Consider the following 8417-nt stretch of genomic DNA (forward strand, 5'->3'; position numbering starts at 1 on the left):
GCCATGCACCATCAATCTTTCTGTTTCATTTGAGAGTACCGTTGTTGTACCTGAGCCATGGAAGCTTTTGTTGTTGTTATTTTTGAATGCAGCTTTTCTCAGTGATGTTTTATTTTCTTTCATATCAGTTAATGCGGCTAGTATATCGTCTTACTTGTATGCTTTTGTTTTTTTAGTTGACATGTTAAAGTGAGTGAGTTAAATTGAATTTAGTGACGATTATATTGAGAAATAATATAATAATTGGTTTTTAATGAGTAAGAGTTTATTATATTAACAAATAACATTATATTTCATCATAATTAAACCGGAATTAACACTAAGTTAATTAGATAAAGATAGGCGCTAGCCCAGCAAACATGTCAGCGTTGAATCAACGTTGAAAACCGGTCGCAGCGTAGAAAAAGCGTTACAGTCACAAAAACAACGCGCTTTCAACGTTGAATCAATGTTTGTTATTGTATACTAAATCGCGGTAAATTTAAACGTTGAATAAGCGTTGAAATTGTAACGTAATTTAGCTTCTCAAAAAAAGACGTTTATTCAACGTGGAATCAACTTACGCAAAAAGCCATTTTAAAGACGATTCAAAATCTATGCTTCATCAACGTTAAAAATAAACCGCTTTTTAAACGTCACATTTTCAACGTTGAATAAGCGTATAAATATCAACTTATATTATCTTCTCAAAAAACCGCGTTTGTTCAACGTTGAATAAAAGTACGCAAATAATCACTGTAAAAACGTCGCAAAGTTGAAGGTTTATCAACGTTAGACATTAGCTGCTTTTTCAACGTATTTAAGCTATTTATGAAACAACGCTTATTCAACGTTACATATACCAACGTTGAAAATGTGGTAGTTAAAAAACGTTGAAAAAGTGTTATTTTGCCAACGTTAATTAAACGTTGTTTTGACAACGTTAAGGAAGTGACACATTGAAAATTATTGTCTCATTAACTAGCCATTACAAAAATAATTTGCCGTAAAGAAAAGGCAACGAAAACTTAATAGAATGCATGCAGATGGTATAAAAAAAATATTTTGATAAAGTTATGTTTTATAACTTCTTTTTATTGCGTCTAATTTAAAACTTTTAGATTTTGCATCAAATTGTATATAATATACATAAATCTCAGAGTATATTCGGTTTATTCAGGTTATTTTTGTTGATGATTTATTTATTTGAAAATGACCATTTTAATAAATTGCAAAGTTGTATTAAATATGTTATTTCTAAGTTAAAAATAGCACTTAATTTTAATAAGATTCAGATGTTTTAAGTAATATCAAAATTAATAAAACATAATAAGTCAGACTAAATTTAGTCTGTTCACAGACTAATTTTTTTATTTATTTGAAAAACTTTAAACACCTTACCCTAATTATCAAGCAAATATTCAGTATAAAATCTTCAACCAATAATGAAAGTATGCATTATTAAGTTTTTTTTATATAAAAACACGTTTGGATAAGATACTTTATTTCCATTTTTTTTGAAAAACTTCTAATTTTAACAGGAAAAGTATTAAGTCCTAATTATAGAGTTGGTGTTGTATATTTAATTCTAACATTTATTCTTTATCATACATTTTTATTTATTTTAATAATATGTATTTATGCATATAAATATGGGTAAATTTATGAATATATATAAAAGAAATATATACATTTTATATATGTATATATAATGTTTATATTTCTAGTCCTAGTTTTAGAGTTGCTGTTGTATATATAATTCTAACATTTATTATTTATCACATACCTTTGATATGTATTTTTATTTATTTTAATATTATGTATTAATGCATGTAATTATGAATATATATATATATATATATATATATATATATATATATATATATATATATATATATATATATATATATACATTTTATATATACATATATATATATATATATATATATATATATACATACATTATATATATATATATATATATATATATATATATATATATATATATATATATATATATATATATATATATATATATATATATATATATATATATATATATATATATATATAAGCTGCCTATAATATTTTTCCAATTGATTATTCATGGAACAAGCTTAGAGTTTAAAGAATTAAAGTTACTGGAGGTCATTAAATTTTACAGTACTCATTGCTATTTTAATTGTTTTATATGAATAAAAAAACTGTTATAGTTTTATATTAGTGGTGAAGTACTATATCAAATAAACTTCTATAATTAACGGTGAAGTACTATATCAAATAAACATCTAATAAGTCTTATTTTTATTTTGGGATAAGTAAAATTTTGAATCTGTTTATTGTATTATGATTGCCTAGATATATATCGTAATCTGTTTGCACTGGGTCTACATTTTAGTTTTTACATTTTTGTTTATATTTGTTTTACTAAATAATTACTTATAAGTATCTATTATTAGATAAAGAAGTAGGCGAAGGATTTAATTTTACGACTACAGAGGACTCCAAAAAAGAATGAAAGTAATTATGTTAGTGAATGATTGTGTTTCTCTTTGCATTTAACTATTTATATGGTGAAAAATAAATAAAACTTAATAATAACTATTAGTCATATCTGATTTTAATAATACTGTTTAAATTTTTTTGACATGTGATAATTTGATTTTAGGTGTAAGTTTATTTAGTAAAGTTCTGGTGGATCAAAGATAGAGGAATGATATGGTTTTAACTGGTTTCCATCTTATGAACAAAGTACATTATATGATTTAAATTGATGGTTTATAGTTACAACTATTCAAGTAAGTTTAATTTAGTTAATTTATGTATGGAATTGTGACTATTTTTAATTGTAAAATTTGACTTCCATAAAATGTATATGTCTATATATATATATATATATATATATATATATAGACATATACATTATATGGATATACATAGATACATATATACATAGATATAGATAGACCCTAAACACACATGCCCCTTTGCATGTGTGTTTAGGGTCGTTGTCATGGTGAAAAAAAAATTTGCTATCAATTCTTAAACGGATTGACATTAACTTTTTGAAAGCTAATCAACATGCAACTTCCCTGTCATTATACATTCAACATTCACCAGTCGTCCCACACTATTTGAATCAAAACATCCCCGAGCCATAGGCGAACCACCTCCATGCTAGACTGTTTTTGTAAAATTTCTATCTAAGAGTGCATCACAAGGTCTGCGCCAAACTCTTTGTCGTTTTTTAAGCCAAGTATTTGACATTTATTCTTATCAGTCCATAACACTAAGTTCAAAAATGCCTCACACTTGTTAATATGCAGTTTTGCAAATGCTAAAAGTTTTTCTTTGCTTATACAACTAATGAGGGGTTTATATTTCTGGAGAAGGTTTATTTAAACCACCTAAATTATTAAACCACTTAAATTAAGTCTTCTCTGTACAGTTCGATAAAAAACATTTAATTTAAGATTTTCAACATTCTGTCTTTAGGTTATTGTTGAATTTTTTTTTTATCAGTGCAATTAGGATATTGGTTATTGTTGAAGTCTTAATGGGGCGACCAAGTCTTTTCTGATTTTCAGCAGAACCAGTTGTTTCATACTTTATACACATCTTCCTAACACCACTTACTGATACTTGATATTTTTCATCACGTTGCTTGTAGGTTAGGCCCTTTTTTTGATCAAAAGTGACTCAAGATCTGATGTCCAATGAATAATTTTGATGATAAACCATTATTATTATTTTAACTTTTTCTAAAAATAAATTCCAAAAAATATAGTTTAAAATGCTTATTGTTAATAACTTTAACAAAATAATTTTGATGTTAATACTTTTAAGTAAATAGTTATTGACAAAGCATTATATTTGATAATAAACATGTAGATGTAGTTATTGACAAAGCACAGGAAATAAAAATTGCTTCGAATAAGCAGAAAATTTTAATAAGTGCCATTTCGAATAACCGGGAGTTTACTGTATAATAAATAAATAAATATGTATATATATATATATATATATATATATATATATATATATATATATATATATATATATATATATATATAAATAAATATATATATATATATATATAATTTATATATATATATATAATTTATATATATATATAGAATTTATATATATATATAGAATTTATATATATATATGTAATTTATTTATCTATATATTTTATATATAATAATAATCCATTTATTTAACCATAAAATATGAAAATTTACAATAATATTTATAAACTTACATAAATAAGGTTAGGTGTCACTCATATAGTTAAAAACTAGTCAATGGAGTGATACCTGAACCTATAATTATAAATTATATATATAAATAAGTTGTATATATATATATGTATATTATATATATATATATATATATATATATATATATATATATATATATATATACATGTATATATATATATATATGTATATATATATATATATTTACTTTTTAAATTTAATAATAATTATACTAATTTAATAACATTTTTTTTTTACATTTGCTTTCAGACTACTAATTGTACAAGTTTTGTTTTTTGATTTAGATTCTGTATCTCAATGATATCCTGGCCTATCGATACGATATCCTGTTAATTGTATTTTTATATATTGCATAAATATATATGCAAACACTCACACACATAAATTTTAAAGAAAATATTTATATTTTTATATATATATCTATAAATTGTATACGTTAAGCTTTTTTATATTTATCATTGTATATTACTGTTTGTATTAAAAATTGATTTTGGAAATATTGCTAGGGCAGAGTTCAACTTACAATTTAGTTTTATTTGGCAATTCAATATATATTATAGCCACGTTTAATTACGTTTAATAATATTTTGCGATATTTTATACAGCGCATTTAAGCGTTGATTCAACGTTATATTTCAACCTCCACTCGACGTCTTTGAGTCACGTTTAATTGATGTTTTACTAACAACGTTACAAATCCTTGCAAAATAGACTGCTTTAACAGCGTTTATGCAACGCTTTTTAGGTAACGTTTTTTCAACGCTAAGTTGCGACGTTTATTCAACGCTTTTTATGTAACGCTTTTTCAACGTTTAGTTGCGACGCATTTGTAACGTCATTTAGTAACGTTTTTTCAACGTTACGCAATAACGTTTAATCAACGTCTATTAAACAACGTTACATATCTTTGCAAAATCGATTACTTTGTCAACGTTTCCGCAACATCTTTTGCGACCGGTTTTCAACGTTGATTCAACGTTGTCATGTTTGCTGGGAGGTCACTTACGAAAAACTAAACAAAGTAATTAATCGAGTGTGCGGTTTTATTAGAAAAACAAGTTTTTTTTACTTTTTTGATTTTTTATTTAACTTTTTGTCATAGCTGCATAAAAATTATATTATCAGAATTAAAATTAAATTTCCAACAAGATAGTGCTAAAATTATTTTTATATCAGTTTCGGTTCAAGCGCAATTTTGTTCGCAACGATAAAAAATGTATAAAAAATTTTGACTCCCCGTTAAAGTTGTATAAAAAAAGAAAAAAATGAAGTTGAATCGGCATATAATTTTATCAATTCGAATAGAGGAGATAGTATAGGTATTTGAACCTATTTTTATTTTTTTTATAGAAAAAAATTTCAAACTTATTAACACAATAAGTTTGAAATTTTTTTACTAATTTCAAACTTATTAACACAAAAAACTAACAGTTCCATTTGTGTTAATAAGTTTGAACAACAAAGTTATATTGCATGTATTAGGATTTGAAATTAAGAGTATTAATTTAATACCATATCTAAAATATTTGCTGTAAATTTTAATTTATAGATAAGTTACAAAGAATAGCATGGATGCAATAAACCTTTTGACTCAACAGATGTCTCATTTGTTACTAGTTGACAACCAGCGAAATCTATCTGGTAAACCGATTGAGGCATCTGTTGTCGATTTAATGATTGATTCTGATAAATGTGATATAATATATATATATATATATATATATATATATATATATATATATATATATATATATATATATATATATATATATATATATATATATAATTTAAATGCATTTATAATTGTTTAGAACTGCGCTAGCCAAAAATAAATTTTGCTTAGTGTTTTATACAATGTTTTACAATACCATTGTCCTCCTCCATTCATCTCTCCATTCCTCTTATTTTTCTTACTGCCCTTTCTGCTTTTTTTACTCAATTCAAAACCCATTAAGGTTAAGCTGCAGAAATTAGAGTTCGTATCCGTGGCGAAATGGTTAGAGTTCTGACTCAGAACCAAAAGGTCCTAGGTAATCAACCGTCCTCCTTTTGGAAGGGCTTCCTTCTTTTTTAGGTTCTGTCGGTTAAATTTGTGTCTACATAATCAACTGTTAGTACAAAATGTATTAAAGCATGAGTATATATATAAGTATGTGCTTAAGTGTGTCCATTGTTAAGAATGAATTTGGAAATGATTAAAAAGAAGAAAAAGAGTATTAGTTCATTAAAACTGAAGATTTGAATAATTTTATAACAGCCAAAAAAACTGAGAATTTGAAAAAGTTTATAACTCAATATGAAATCCAAAACGAAACTTAGTTGATATCCGTTAAGGACTATGGTGCTGATGTTTTAAAAAAGCATTCTTTAAGTTTAAAACTACACACAATATTCGAAAAAGGCAATAGAAGTTTATAAACACACAGTATTCGGTATGCTCAAGATACTCCGGAAGTTAATAAACACACAATACTCGAAACATACAAAAAATTGAAATTCAATATCAAGACAATACTTTTTTTGTCTTCGCTTATCAATGTCCCACATAGTAATTTTTCATTCTGCTAGCTGATCTTTAAGAAAAAGTAAATTATCAAATTTGTTAGATGGAATCCTGTTCTTATATGTTTTGATAGCTTTGAATAGAATCTTTAATTTTATCACTTAACCAGAAAAACCCTATAAATGGTATACTCCTTGGAAATTTCTTAATTAAAAATTATTACACTGATAAAATGTTTACTTTTTTTACAATGTTTTTTAACAATCTCAAACAGCCCTAATAACATTATCACGAGATTGGACTTTTAATTTTCTCTTCGAAAAATTCAGACATCTACCAATATAATTAAATTCCTTTGCAGAGTAGCAGTTAAAAAATCTAAGCTATGGAAACAACTAAGAGTACATACTTTGCAGAATATGCAGTGGTACACTGTATACTGTAGCTAATAATTTTTTTGTAATCACTCAAAAATATACCCAGTTGTTTTTTCCCCCTAAGATAAAAAGATATTTTCTATTTAGTTAAAATTGAAATGTTAAAAGCATGATTTGTTCATTACGAACAGTAAGTTTTAAAAAATCTACAAGTCAAAGGTGAAATATATCAAGTTATCTGAAGCTGTTACTTAAAAAGCAAGCCACAAGATGAGTTTTCTCTTAATTGGATCCACTCTTTTTTTTCAGGTAGAGAATGTGATTGATAACCAATTAAAAAGTATGCCTTTCAACAACTACTTTTTTTTTAAACTTCAACATTTTCATTTTGTAAGGGGATTCCCGCTGTATACCGGGTTTTAATTTCAATTAAAAAATTATGATAAATAAAAGTATAAAAAATAAAATTAATTCATGAAAGTATTGAATTTTAAAAAAGACAAACAATTTATGACCATTGTGACCAGTGTGATTATTAATAGCATTTCAAGATATAAAACGCTTAAGAGAATAATTTAAGAGAAAAACATTAATAACAGCTTATGAGAAAAACATTTAGAACAAATCATGAACAAAATATGCTTAAGAAATTTGAGTACAAATGTACTTAAAGGAAGATTAACATTCACACTTCATAAAAACGACATTTTTAGATTGTTGCAAGGATATTAGTAAATTTTTTACTTCTACTCCACTATGATGTTAAATAATACTTTTTCTCATCTGCATGGTGAGCAAAAGATTCATTAGTTTAGCATCATACGATGGTCAGATTTTTCGAGATGAGATAGGCCAGGGTTGTTACGGCATAAAATGTCTGGCAGATCTGTCGACATATTTTTAGACATATTTTCTGCCGACATAAAATATGTCCCACATTTTTTCTATAGACATATTTTGACATAATTTTATGTCTGACATTATTTTATTTCAATCTAACAAATTTAGTGCGCATTTCAGCTTAATTTAAAGAGTAAATGGAAAATAGTTTAACGAATTTGTTGCTTTTTTGCAACAGTTATGCTTTATAAAACTTTTATTTTAAATCCAATAAGCAAACATCAGTTGTTTTATAAAGGTCTTTTTCTGCCCTTTTTAGCGATGCATCATTTGATAGTATTGACTAATATTGACTAGTATTGATGCATCATTTGATAGTATTGATTAATATTGATTAGTATTGGCGATGTCCCTTATAAGAATGTAAAAACCATC

The 8417-nt window shown here is 25.2% G+C and overlaps 1 long non-coding RNA gene across 2 annotated transcripts; it reads left to right on the forward strand.

Moving 5' to 3' along the window:
* Positions 1 to 736: 736 nt before the first annotated feature.
* Positions 737 to 4787, forward strand: LOC136087753 (uncharacterized). 2 transcript variants are annotated; one of them, XR_010642036.1, is made up of 4 exons: positions 737 to 1028; positions 2439 to 2507; positions 2648 to 2777; positions 4547 to 4787. It is a non-coding gene; the product is annotated as an uncharacterized LOC136087753 (long non-coding RNA). The 2 variants fall into 2 exon arrangements; XR_010642035.1 differs by lacking the exon at positions 737 to 1028 and having other exon boundaries at positions 2218 to 2507.
* Positions 4788 to 8417: the final 3630 nt, after the last annotated feature.

This window comes from Hydra vulgaris, chromosome 12 (genome assembly GCF_038396675.1).
Source record: "Hydra vulgaris chromosome 12, alternate assembly HydraT2T_AEP".
In the NCBI taxonomy this organism is placed as follows: Eukaryota; Metazoa; Cnidaria; class Hydrozoa; order Anthoathecata; family Hydridae; genus Hydra; species Hydra vulgaris.